This window comes from Dermacentor variabilis, unplaced genomic scaffold, assembly GCF_050947875.1.
Source record: "Dermacentor variabilis isolate Ectoservices unplaced genomic scaffold, ASM5094787v1 scaffold_12, whole genome shotgun sequence".
NCBI classification, from domain to species: domain Eukaryota; kingdom Metazoa; phylum Arthropoda; class Arachnida; order Ixodida; family Ixodidae; genus Dermacentor; species Dermacentor variabilis.
The window spans coordinates 30,491,594-30,504,851 of NW_027460280.1; the positions used below are offsets into that span (position 1 = coordinate 30,491,594).

At 48.0% G+C, this 13,258-nt stretch overlaps 1 protein-coding gene across 5 annotated transcripts in view; it reads right to left on the reverse strand.

The window, feature by feature from the left end:
- LOC142565968 (sushi, von Willebrand factor type A, EGF and pentraxin domain-containing protein 1-like) overlaps positions 1-13,258 on the reverse strand; it is a 197,628-nt gene that overhangs the window by 138,606 nt on the left and 45,764 nt on the right. The window lies entirely within an intron of this gene.

Consider the following 13,258-nt stretch of genomic DNA (forward strand, 5'->3'; position numbering starts at 1 on the left):
TACGAAAAACAGAGATTTGGCCCACGCCGCGAGGCCAGCGCAAACACATTGCTCTTGTCAAATAAGCTGCACGAACACTTGAAAAGCGCCACGGCACGTCTGCTCCGCAGAGCCGCGCTCCCCAGCCCGGGAGACACGCCCGAAACAGCGAGCGTACCCTGACCGCGGCCGGGCCCCATCTGAGGCTGCGTGCGCGACTGCTGGTCCGGTTGCTGGCACCTCTTGTTTATTGACCCGCAGCATCGCTGTTGCTAAAATGCCGGTGGTCCTGACCGCGAGAGCTCGGTGTTTGCCCGGTGCGCAGAAAAGAAACCACGCAGGCCTCCTTTCTCGGCTCGCCTTCCACGAAAAAGCGCGGCCTCCTCTTTGGATCGGTGATCGAGAGCCACGGCGAGTGTCCGCTCTCGTCTAGCTGCTCGTTACTCTTGCCAGCACTTACCCGCAAGCGCTTGCGCGGCGGCGCGGGAGCCCGTGCAGCCATCATAGACGCTCATCTGGCTGTCCGTACCCGGCTGAGTGCGTTTGGATAGATAGCCCGCTGACTCTCTTTGGAAGCGCTCCCTAATCGCATATGGCCGTCCGCGTTGAACGGCAGGCTATGGCGGCGGGAGTAAGCTATTCGTTTGTCCTTGCAAATCTCCTTTCCGTTCCCCATTCACTTACTTGCTGGTCCTGCACGTAGACAGAGGAAGCGGCCCGTATTTATGGTCAAACTTGGACTGCTCGCTTTAAATTGTCGTCGTTGTCCCTTCAATGATTGGTGCAATGTAAATATAATCAAGTGCTATGCTAGTGCTGTTTATTCCTTGAAAATGGCGCATCGAAGCACGCTTTACATTCAGAAAACTACCTAGTGCAAAGTAGTTTACTGCTAAACACGGCACAGAAGGTCATATACATTTCTCCATAATTCACCTCGATGCTAAGATTATAATGAACGGAAAAAATAAAGTCACAAGAAAGTCAGTTGGGCCCTGAGCGTGCATGTACTGCACCCCTCATACAGTGCCGCCGGCGCGGAGACGCCGACGATTCTTTCCTTTTCTTGGCTGCTTTCTCAATTTATAATATTTACTTGCAGTTTTTATTTCGTATTGTGCAGGCAAATGCATAAGAAGCTGCCAGCCCCGCCTTTATAAAAGCCTAGCAAATGACTGGTTGCCAGCAATACGTACGTGCACGTCACAGTTTTCAGAATGTATCATACACGCCCCAGTCTTGGAAACATTGGAAACCAACACGAAAACGTCAATGTCGTCCACCACGCTGAAATACACCAGGACCCCGACATTCTGCTCGCCCGTGACGGACTTCACCCCAATTTTCTTGGCGTCAAGGTAATGGCTAACAACATCAAGTACAGGCTCAGGAACTCTTTTAAATCGACGCAACCTACAACGCCAATAGATCCTGCGTCCCAGTTAGCTTCAACACAGGAACACACACCTGAAATTTACGACACCAGCTCGCACGCACGTTCCACCGAAGCTAGAACCCAAGAAGCATCTACACAAACGGTGGACGCGGAACCAACACCACCTTTACAACATCCGCGCATACGGAAGCCCACAACCAACCGCGAAGCCTTCACGCAAACAGCTACGTACACTAATAAGCAAACCGATACGCAGACAGACATCGGTGCAGGCCTCAACAAGAAAAGTAAGCGTAAAAAGACACCACCTGAAGATTTTTCGCCCCGGAGGTCTGCCCGAACCAAACAGAAATGACTACCACGCAATAGGGATAGCACACGCAACAACAAATCTCGCCCTTTCCTCCAATCCCGCAAACTCGTCGCCAAACAAACAAATTACATATTTCACCTAAAAACTTACACTAGCTGCATTAAACAGAGGAAAATCCCAAAAGGTCTCAGAATTAAGGTTAGATGCGCCCTTGGTTCTTTACCCTCCAGGCTATTATTAAAGTGGAATGCTGTCCTAAAATATGCATCGCTCTCCCTTATCGACATTCTCGAAGAACACTGCAAAGAACAACTTATGATAATCTCTGATCAACTCGACAGCATGAAGTTAACTGAAATGGAAAGAAGAGAACTTAATCAATTCGTCCAAACTAAGGAGGAAAAATTACTAGATAAATACCAGTGCACAGATATTAGAGCTGCAGATCCACCCAAAGAAACTAATGTAACCCCTGCAGCACGTAGCTCTACCGACAGTCCTACAGGCGAGCATCCAGAGCACTGCAGCAATGTAGTAGACATATCCCAGAGTCTAAGCCCCGAAGAAGTTGATCTCCTGAAACGTGGTCTAACGTTTTGTCCGACGAACAACGCAGTAAACGAATACGAACTCCACAAAGATATAACAGAGTTTTCACGACGCATGCGCATGAAGGAGTTCTTTTTCGGTAAACCAGATGTAGGAAAAGAAGATAGAGACTCTCTTAGACCACCTAGCACGTGGACACCGGAAACCGAACAGTGCCCAGACCTCGATTTATACTTAAAACTGATATCAAAGGAAATTCTAGAGTCAACGCGGCATTGCCGGAAACGCAAAAATTTGATCCCCGCTCAACACCAAATCCTTTAATAACTTGCGAAAAGGAATGATATTGTAATAAAACCAGCAGACAAAGGCGGCAGTATCGTAATCTGGCCTATAGAAAAGTAAAAGAACCACACCCATTACAGAAAACTTGACTAACCCAACTTCAGATTACAGCAATATTGTGTTAAGCACAATAGCGGAGCTCCGGTCCAGGGAACTAATCACGCAATCTGAATATCGCTTCATCATGCCCAAGAACAAAACAGCAGGCCGCTTTTATCTGCTTCCTAAAATACATAAAGTTCCGGTCGAAGAAATATTTACAGCAGAAATCCCAGGTCGGCCCATTGTGTCTAATAACAACACACCTACTGAGTCACTATCTAAATTCTTAAATCACCACCTGTCAAACATCCCCACCACACTCTCATCTTTCGTTCAAGACACGCCGCACTTCCTTCGAATTATCGACGGCATCAACGCCAACTAAATCCTTTCCGACCGTGCTATTCTAGTCACTTTGGATGTTTCTGCCCTTTACACCAACCATGAGTGAAGGAATTGAAGCTGTTTCTAGATCCCTCGCAATCAATCCCCAAGCGCACGCTCCTGAAGTTCACGTATCGCTCCTTAGGTTAGTTCTCACGCTCAACTATTTCGAATTCGATTCTATACACTACCTGCAAATTTTCGGCACTAGCATGGGCACGCCATTCGCTCCCACGTATGCGAACATTTTCATGGGACAGCTTGAAGCAGACCTGCTGAAATCCTACCCTTTAAAACCCCACACCTATCTTCGTTACATTGCCGACATATTTATAATATGGGAGTACGGCACAAGCGCCTTAACCGACTTAATTAGCCATTTCAATCGCTTTCACCCGGGTATTAAATTTACTGCTCACGACTCTCCTAGTCAGATCAACTTCCTGGACACTACGGTCTACATAGAAAACGGAAAACTGAGAACGACACTTCACCGGAAGCCTACAGATAGCCAGCAATATTTAGACTACAACAGTCATCACCCGCGACATTGCAAGCAAGGAATTTTTGTCGGACAAGCGAAACGTATAAGAAGAATCTGCAGCGAAGACCACGATTATATCCACCACCTAAATGACCTTAAATCAACGCTAGCAGAAAGGAACAATCCCCAAGTTGTTCTCGATAGAGCTTATGATACCGCGTCAAGATTGGAGAGACAGTCGGAATTGGCGAAGAGACAGCCCACATTAGAATCTGACAGACCGCCGGCCTTTATAACAAAATATTCTAATGCCCTCCCAAACATAAACAACGTTCTAAGAAAATACCACCCAATATTATCAAGTAACGAGCGTCTGCGAAAAGCGTTCCCGGATGTACCCAGGGTTACCTATCGCCGAAACAAGAACTTTAAAGACATGTTAGTGCACGCAAAAGTCAGCCAGCAGCATTCCCCCGTAATAAAAGCATGTTGTCGCCCTAGGTGCAAAACCTGCAGGCACCTTCATAGTGACATTAATATTAAAAGCACCGTAAATAGTTATACACATGAAGTCAAATCTAGCTTCACTTGCACAAGTTCGGATGTGATTTATATGCTTGAATGTTCCTTCTGTAAGAAACAATATATCGGTGAAACAGGGCAATCAATGAACGTCAGATTAAACGGACATCGCGCGGACACAGCTAAAGAGCTTCCCAAAGCCGTCGCCGAGCATTTCAACCAACCAGGTCATAACTTTGATGAGCTTAAACTCTACATCTTACAGGCAAATTTCCGTTCTGAACGAGACAGAAAATAGAGAATCATACCTTATCCATAAGTTCAAGATATTGCAAGCAATAGGCATAAACGTTTCAAAGGGAGCTTTAGAATCTATTCGCTATGCTAAACCTCAAACTACAGGCAACAACACTTAGTTTGATTTCTTCGCGTATTCTCCCCCCCCCCCCCTTTTCTTTTCCTGTTTCCTTCCTTTATTTTTTTTTTTTGTCCGCCGGCGTCAGACGCCCTTGACACGCCGGCTAACGCGCGTGTGTTGACAGACTGAGGTGGGGGTCGTGGCTTTGACTTTGTACACAGCGTTCCTTTACTCTCAATTCGACACGCTAACACATTTGCCCTCGCTTCCGCGTCCTCCCACCTCACACCCCCTCCCCTTAAGAAGAACCCCACCTATTTATACTGTGGCGAGGAAAGCATATGTCCCCTTGAAGAAGACAAGTCCACTTGTCGAAACGTTTGCTCCTGCATTCACCTTGTTGACGTTTTGCTCAACGCCCCAGTCTTATCACAGCAACCTTCAAAATACGCCCACTTTTAAACGACGCTAACAACCGTACTGTTGTCTTATACGCTGCGGGCAACGAAAGTGGTTATGATACATTTGTAATTTATAGAAAGCCTGCCTGAAGAGTAACGTCTATCTGAGTAGAATGTACAAAAGCAATTTGTCGGCAGCTACGGCGCCACAGGTGTAACGCATGTCAATAGAAAACGCCATAACATGACACCTAGTGCCACAGTTACCTGGTTGGTCCGGGGTTTTCCGTTTTAAACTGAAAAAAAAAAGCAAGAGAAAGAGTACACCGAACTTTCTTTTCAAAATTCGGTGAAATAAGAGCTTAATTGAAAGCAAATTTCCCAGCGATCAGCGTACAGCTGCGAGCTCACATGCGCTCCGATACGAAGAGCCCGGTTGAGGTCAATGTCACGCGTCAGCCCTGTCGCCCAAGCAATCTTTAATTTTTGTTTTCCTTATTTGAGTCCGTTTTGTCTGACGCTGCGATGAAAACAACGGGAATGGGGTTACGCTGAGGTGAAGTATACGGGCCCTGGTCACTGCAGTATTCGCGCTGCGATAGTCGACTGGGCTCGTTTGCTAACGATAACGCAGGATCGTATCTAGCTAGCCGTTTTTTTTTCTGTATGTTTTGTTGGAGCTCTGGTGCCTGCATAATGCTACAAAAAGCACTTATTCTATTCGTGTTCGAACATCAAATGTATTCATACTTGATTCCTGCTAACACACATTGCAGTATGGCGTTGTACTTCTGCTAGACTGCTCCAGGAAAACTTGTTCTTTGTATTAGATGTCACTGCTGCAGTCATACGGCGCGTTTCAACGTTAACAAATTTAGTGAACCAGATATTTACCGATAAAGAGCAAGAAGCTGTAAGCGGTGAAAGTTAACCTGGAACAATGTATTCACCAAAAGAAAGTAAATTTTCGCATGGCAATGAAAACAGAAAAAGATTCCGCCATATTTCGGGGCTAATATAAATCGAAAGCGCTGAACCCCGTGTAACAGATACACATTATATGATGCTAGAAGAAGATGCGCGACACCGCAGTTGCTGAATTTTACTCAGATCTGAGTTGCCTTTCAGACATGACGAAAAATAACGAAGACAAAAAACAGCACGCGTCCATGAAGTTTTAATGCGAAACTATGCGCATTTACAAATGTATCTGTCATCTCTAAATGTTTTGTCATTTGGTCTACGTATGACTTGGGTTCCTGGCGATTTATTTTGGGCTCTAAACATTACTGCCATTGTGGAATTACACTCCGGAAACTCTCACAATGAGGCGAAGAAACGTCTCAGCCATCAGAATATGCCTGGTTAATGCTAGCGATTCGAGCGATTTCGAGCCATTAAGTGAAGTTATTTCAGTGCTAAAGAAAAGAAAAATAACATCAAAATCTCTACCATGTTATCACCTCCGTCTTCTGACCTGCTGTTAACTTCACGTCCTGTCGAACCCGGAGGCGAAGAACAGCTGGCAATTTTCGTTAAAAACATGACCGATTCTTTTCCGTGCTTAAGGGCTAGGCAGTGCGAAATAATTCGCACGATCGCAAAGAGACTGCTGATCTTACCACTAAGAAATTTTAGCCAAACAGAAAAGCAGTCATCTACCCGGTAGCCCTAAAGTAGCTTCAGGCTACTTTGGGGTGTATGTAAACTTTTGTTCCATGAAACTCCCTCGACCTTGGAGATTTCCACAGAATCCATTTGCGCATGCACTCTTATTGCTCCTCGAATTGTCACTTGTTTCCCCTTTGCCTGCAACTACATGCTAGCCGCCTGGTTCGCTCAACTGGCAAAGCAACGCGCCAGGAGTGGCGGAATCGATCCTCGGACCAGGACAATTTTTCCTTCGACTGGGAAGCTTTCTGAAGAACCTGTACATGTCTCGTGTGTAGCTCCGGGCTACTTTAGGATGGATTATAACCATCTCTTGAGCCATTTCACACTCCTAAGTACAATTCAAATGTTTTTCTTGAGAAACACAAAGCAGAACGTGGTTAAACAAGTGCTTCTTTTTTATCGACTACCGCCATCGCCCACTGTAGATTATATAATTGATTAATGGGTTTTTGTGGCCCAAAAGACTGTTCTAGCAAAAGGGCGCCAAACATATGTTGCATCGAGTTAACAATGTACACGATGTCAAGGATGTAACATGGCTCAAAAGGGGCACAAATTCAGTCGATGTATATATGCGTAAAATATGTTTGCACTAAATATGAGGACTACCAGTGAGGTGTGCTATCGTCATAAATATATGTTGCGAATTGATAATAAAAGACAGATGTGAGAATATGCAAGCAGCACTAATGCTTCACCCGGGCCCTTGAGAGCATGGGCCGGGAATCACGTGCTCTAAATGCTACTATCGCGGCAACATACTGATAAGAGGCCGTGTTACGGATCGTTTGCATGTATAACATGCAGTACACGTACATCATCTAAAAAAACCTTAGACTTATTTAGACTCAGACTGAAGAGCGGATAGTTGCCAAGGAACATTGCCGGATGTAGTGGAACTTGTTGACGTTGGGGTAAAGGAAAGTGTTTTTTTTCTGAGAGATTCTAATTCACGACATTCCAGCAACACTTGGAGGATAGTCAACGTCGCGCAGCATTCAACAGGTACGAGTGTGCGCCATACGTGTGACCGATTCTAAGCCGACATATGATAACTACGGTTCGCCGTATTAAGCATCGAATGATTTTAGCTCTCGTGGTCGGCGTTGTAGCTTTCAATAATTTTTAACATGCTACTGTGGGCACGCAGTGTCGACAGATCTCGTAAAATTGCAAAACGCCACGTGGCATCGTAGGCGTCCTCGATGTCTAAAAATGCAGCTTAGAAGTATTGTTTATGAATAAAGGCGTCCCTAATATTTGCCTCAATGCGGAGTAGGTGGTTAGTTGTCGATCTACACTCCCTGAAGCCGCACTGGTATGAGTCGAGCAGTTTATTGCTCTCCAGAAAGTGATGCAGGCGCCGATTGACAATCTTTTCGAACAACTGGCAGAGGCAGCTCGTCAGTGCTATAGGTCTATAACTGGTGGACAAAGACGTGTCCTCGTCCTCTTTCAGAATTGTATTAATGACTGCCTCTTTCGAAGAGGACGGGATATACTCTGAAGACCATACAGCGTTGAATAGAGAGAGGAGAGTTTTATCTGTTTCAGAGTCACGGTAAGCGCTCTATCATTTCATAAATGACTGAAATATATCGTGGACCAGAGTTATTGCAGCAGTTCCGGGATACCTGGAGCTCTGCTAAGTTAAATGGACGGTTGTATGCCTCATTTGGTAAGTATTTCCGTTCCAAAGGCTGTCGTTTTGCTCGTTGTTTGCATCTAAGGAATGTTTCAGGATAGTGCGAAGAACTGTAGATATGTTGAAAACGTGCACCCAGAAAACCTGCCTGATCTTCGAGATTATCTCTCTCAGTATTTACCAAATGCAATGGCTTTGATTGTCGGCTTTTTATTCTATGGGCTCTATTCCTTACTTTTCGCACGTCTGTAAAAGACATTACACCGGAGATATACTTTTGCCAGCTTTTTCTCATAGCCTGTAAACGCGTACTTGTTCCTTGCGATTTTACATGCTTGAGGTTAATTAGGTTTTTCGCAGTTGGAGAATCGCGAAGGAGTCTCCACGCTTTGTTTTGCTGCTTACGCGCTTTCCTACATTGTTTATTCCACCGCGGAACTCGTCGTTTGGTAGTCAAACCTCTTGTCTGTGGGATACATTTGGATGGCGCATCAATAAGGAAAACTCTGAATTATGCAACAGCATCACCTAGGCTTAGTGCGCAGGCTTCATTCTGCGGCAATTGTGCGAGTCCTCGGAAGAGCTTCCAGTCGTCTGATTCGACCTTCCACCGAGGAGGGGAGCATTTGTCCTGTATTGCTGTGTTCAGCACTATAAAAAGTTGTCACTGCCGTAGGGATTTTTAATCACATTCCACTGTATGCACGCCATGAGTGTCGGAGAAGCTATGGTCAAATCTGTAGAGGACGATGTGTTGTGAGCAGTGCTGTGAAAGGTGGTAGTGGTGGTGGTGGTAACAACTTTATTAACAATCCGGCAAATTCGTGGCCTAGGCCTAGGCCGCCCCCGAGGAGTTCCGGAGATCCTGTCTCCTCGCCACCTCACGGGCTTGCTGGATGGCCCATAGTTGATTTTCGAGGTTTGAGCTGCGCAACGCGGCCGTCCATCGCGCCGCAGCTTCATCTGGGGCAACTGCATGTTCTCTGCATATAACCTCACATTCCCAGAGAATGTGTCTAAGAGATCGTGAGCCCTGCCGCATAGTTTGCAGTTATCGTCTGAGTAGATGTCCGGATATATCCTCCTGAGATGGACGGGGTTGGGGAAGGTCTTTGTTTGTAGCTGCCTCCAGTCTACCGCTTGGGCCCTGTCGAGTTTGGGGTTAGGGGCCGGATAAACACGCCTTGAGTTTTGATAAAATTTTGTAATATCACAGCACCTGGACATTCTGTCCCTCTCTGTCCATGCCTCCGTTGGATTTCCAACCCCAAGAGAGGATCCTTCTTCGCGGGCGCGGAATGTCAGACCTCGCGCTACGCGGTGGACCTCCTCGTTGAGGTTGGGTACGGGGGTGTCAAGGGACGTGTGAGCCGGGAACCATACAATGTGTCGTTCCTCCGTCTCCGTCTCCTCGGAGGTGACATAGTTCGCGTTGGCTTTGAGTATAGCCTCAGCCTTTGGCGAAATTCTGCCTTGTGCATAGTTTCTGACCGCCGTCTGCGAGTCACTGAGTACGTATCTGCAACTGGGGTTAAGGATGGCTAAGGCTATCACCACCTCTTCCGCTACCTCAGGGTTTTTGACACGTATGCTACAAGAACTGACGAATTGTTTGTCGGTATTGAGGTCGGCCACTGCAAAAGCACGTCGATCCTCGTATTCTGCAGCGTCTACATACAGTGCTTCCCTGTCCCTACCGAAGGCTAGGAGTAAAGCCTTGGCTCTACTCTCTCTTCGACCCTGATTGAATTCGGGGCTCATGTTCTTGGGTATCTTAGCCACCTGCAGCTTTTCCCTGATCGCGCTTGGAAGGGATGTCTTGTCGCCGTGCTGCTTGTGATAACTTATTCCGAGTTTGTCCAGGATGCTCCTGCCCGTTCGTGTCTCTGCTATAGTCTCTCGAGTTGCAAGATTTGCTGTGCCTCAATTACCTCTTCAAGCGTGTTGTGGACGCCCAGCTGTAGCAGAAGTTCCGTGCTGGTGCTGTCTGGAAGGCCCAGGGCCATCTTGTGTGCTCTTCTAATGAGGGTGTTCAGTTTGGCGTATTCGGCCGCGTACCAGTTGTAGTAGGCGCCACATAGGTAATGTGGCTAATAACGAAGGAGTGTATGAGTCTGACGACGTTGGCCTCCCTCATACCCTGATGTCTGTTGGTGATTCTTCTGATGAGCCTCATCGTGTTCGTGATCTTAATCTCCAAATGCCTGACCGTTTCTCCGTTATTGCCGTTCGATTCTATGATGAGTCCGAGCACCTTATCTGCTTCACCCTGGGTATTTCTTGTCCGTCTTTGGTGCGTATGCAAATTTCTTCGTATGCAGCATGCTGGATGTAAGCCTTGGGGGGTCTTCCCCTAAGCGTCGGGCGGTAGAGGAGGAGTTCCGATTTTTCTGGCGAGCAGACGAGACCGGTTCCGACGAGGTACTCTTCCACCACCTCGACTGCGGTTTGTAATCGCTGTTCGATTTCTCCGTCGCTTTCCTCGGACACCCAGATCGTGATGTCGTCCGCTTATATTGTGTGATGCACTCCTTCGATGGCGTTGAGGCGCTCGGGGAGGCCAATCATAATGAGATTAAAGAGCATCGGCGAGATGACCGAGCCTTGCGGGGTGCCGACGCTGCCTATGTTCCTGTCTTCGGATGAGAGTTTGCCCAGCGTTAAGGATACTTTCCTGATTGTGAGGAAATCCTGAACATAGCTGTACGCTCGGTTTCCTAGATTGAGTGCGGCAATGCTGCGTAGTATGGCTGCGTGAGCTGCGTTGTCGAAGGCTTTCTTGAGGTCTAATCCTAGAATGGCTCTGGTACCTCTTGTCTTGTTGTCGAGTATCTGGTGCTTGGTTTGCAACATTGTATCCTGCGTGGAGAGATGAGCTCGAAACCCGAGCATGGTGTCGGGATACGCTTCCACTTCGTCAGAGTGTGCGTTGATCTGGGTGAGGAAGACGTGCTCCATCAACTTGGCGACGCACGACGTAAGGGATATTGGTCGAAGGTTGGCCAGATCTGGGGGTTTCCCTGGTTTGGGGATGAGCACCATTTTTGCTCTTTTCCACAGGTCGGGGATGCATCCTCGGGTCCAGCAATCGTTAATGTACTTGGTCAGTTCGGAGATGGTCTCGTTGTCCAAGTTACGAAGGGTCTTATTAGTTACGCCGTTTGGTCCCGGGGCCGACTTGCTGTTAAACTTTTGCAAAGCGGCCCGGATTTCCGCCTCGCCAAAGTCTCTGTCCAGAGAGAAATTGGGTTTTCCCGTGTATTCCCCATGTTGAATAGTCGGACTATGCGAAGCGTATCTGTCGCAGAGTTCGGAAAGGATTTCTTCCTCGTCCTTGGCGTGTGTGTGTATTAGCTTGCGCATGGTTTCCCTATGTGTTGCCTTGCTCTTGGTCGGGTCTAGCAGGTGTCGGAGCAGGCGCCATGTGTGACCGGTGCCAATCCGTCCGTCCATCTCATTGCAGATCTCATCCTATTGTTGTTTACTAAGAGTTTTGCAGTGTTCTTCTATTTGTTTGTTGAGTAACGCTATGCGTTTCCTCAACTTCCTATTGTTTGGATCTGACTGCTGGTACGATCTGTTGGGAACTCGGCGCTGACGCCCGTGGTTGTACCTGGGTCGCAAGCCCCAAGGGTAGCGTTGGCCTGGCGGCCTGGGGTACAACTCGAAGCATCCGAAGGTCGCGGCAAAGCATGAGTCGACTGGTAACAACGAAACAACTTGTTTATTTTAACATCGCAAAGAGTTGGCGGTCAGGTTTGACCGAAGTAGAGAGACGGGAGAGCACTTCACTCAACTGAAGAAATCGGAGCCCTCCTTTTGGCGTCCGGGGGCAGCTGTTTTTATACTCTCGCAGTTGAGGGCAAGAAGGAACCCCTCAAAAGACGAGCACGTGAATGTACAATGGGCTAATGGTGACGCACACTGTCGTAGCGATGCCGTAGCACCATGTCGAGCACGATCTCGTAGCACCCCGTCGTGGCGCTGCGCACGATCTCGTAGCACCCTGTCGTGGCGCTGCGCACGATCTCGTAGCACCCTGTCGTGGCGCTGCCGGTCGGACACAATGACTGAAACGAGAGGATGGTCCCTGCTTTGGCATCGCCTGTTTCGGGCACAATGACTGGAACGAGATCCCTGCTTTGGCATCGCCTGTTTCGGGCCCAATAACTGGAATGAGATCCCTGCTTTGGCATCGCCTGTTTCGGGCACAATGACTGGAACGAGATCCCTGCTTTGGCATCGCCTGTTTCGGGCCCAATAACTGGAATGAGATCCCTGCTTTGGCATCGCCTGTTTCGGGCACAATGACTGGAATGCGAGGAGGATCCCTAGGCGGTCGCATCGCCGCAGACGCGCCTGGAAACACCTGGCGATGAGTGTTGCGGCGACGACGATCGGGCCAAAATGTCTGCCGCCCCGCCGCAGTCGCGCCGGCAAAACCACGTGTCGCAGGCGAAACGCAACAGACCGCCCCGCCGGGGGAAGGAGATCCCGATGGACAGGGGACTGCATCCGCTGTCCGGAGGGATGTCGCTCGATGATGCTCATAACCGAAGTCGGGCGTCCCTTGACGTTTCTTGAGCGCAGCGCACAGAGAAGGCCTCGTTCTCTCGTTCAGGTTCGCACGGGACACTGCAAAGTGACTTCGGGAGAGTTCACATTTTTGTTCTCGTTCCCGGCAAGCGTTAGAACTACGCTGAAAACTCAACCGCTCAGTCAGCAAGCACGGCACAACCCTCACTAAGCCCTGCCAGGCTCTTTCCCCTTTTTATACCACTGCCTAGTTCCTTACAGTAGTCTAGCATCACTCAGAACGCGTCCACAAATTGAAAAATTGCACTAGAAAGCATATCATCACTTTGAAACACTAAACAAAAGCAATATGTTAAAAAAAATCCTGCCTCAGGAAGAAAAACATCAGTAACAAACAATTTTGAGGCTGATTCCTACGTTAGGGGCTTCGACTTAAGCCATCGGCGTTACCGTTGAGACTCCCCTTTTTGTAACGCACCTCAAAGGAATATTGTTGTAAAGCGAGGCTCCAGCGCAGGAGGCGGCCATTTTTGGGAGAGATGGTCTGCAGCCATTGGAGAGGGCAGTGATCCGTCTCAATGATAAACCTCGAGCCGGCTAGATAGCATGACAATTTCTGAACGGCCCACA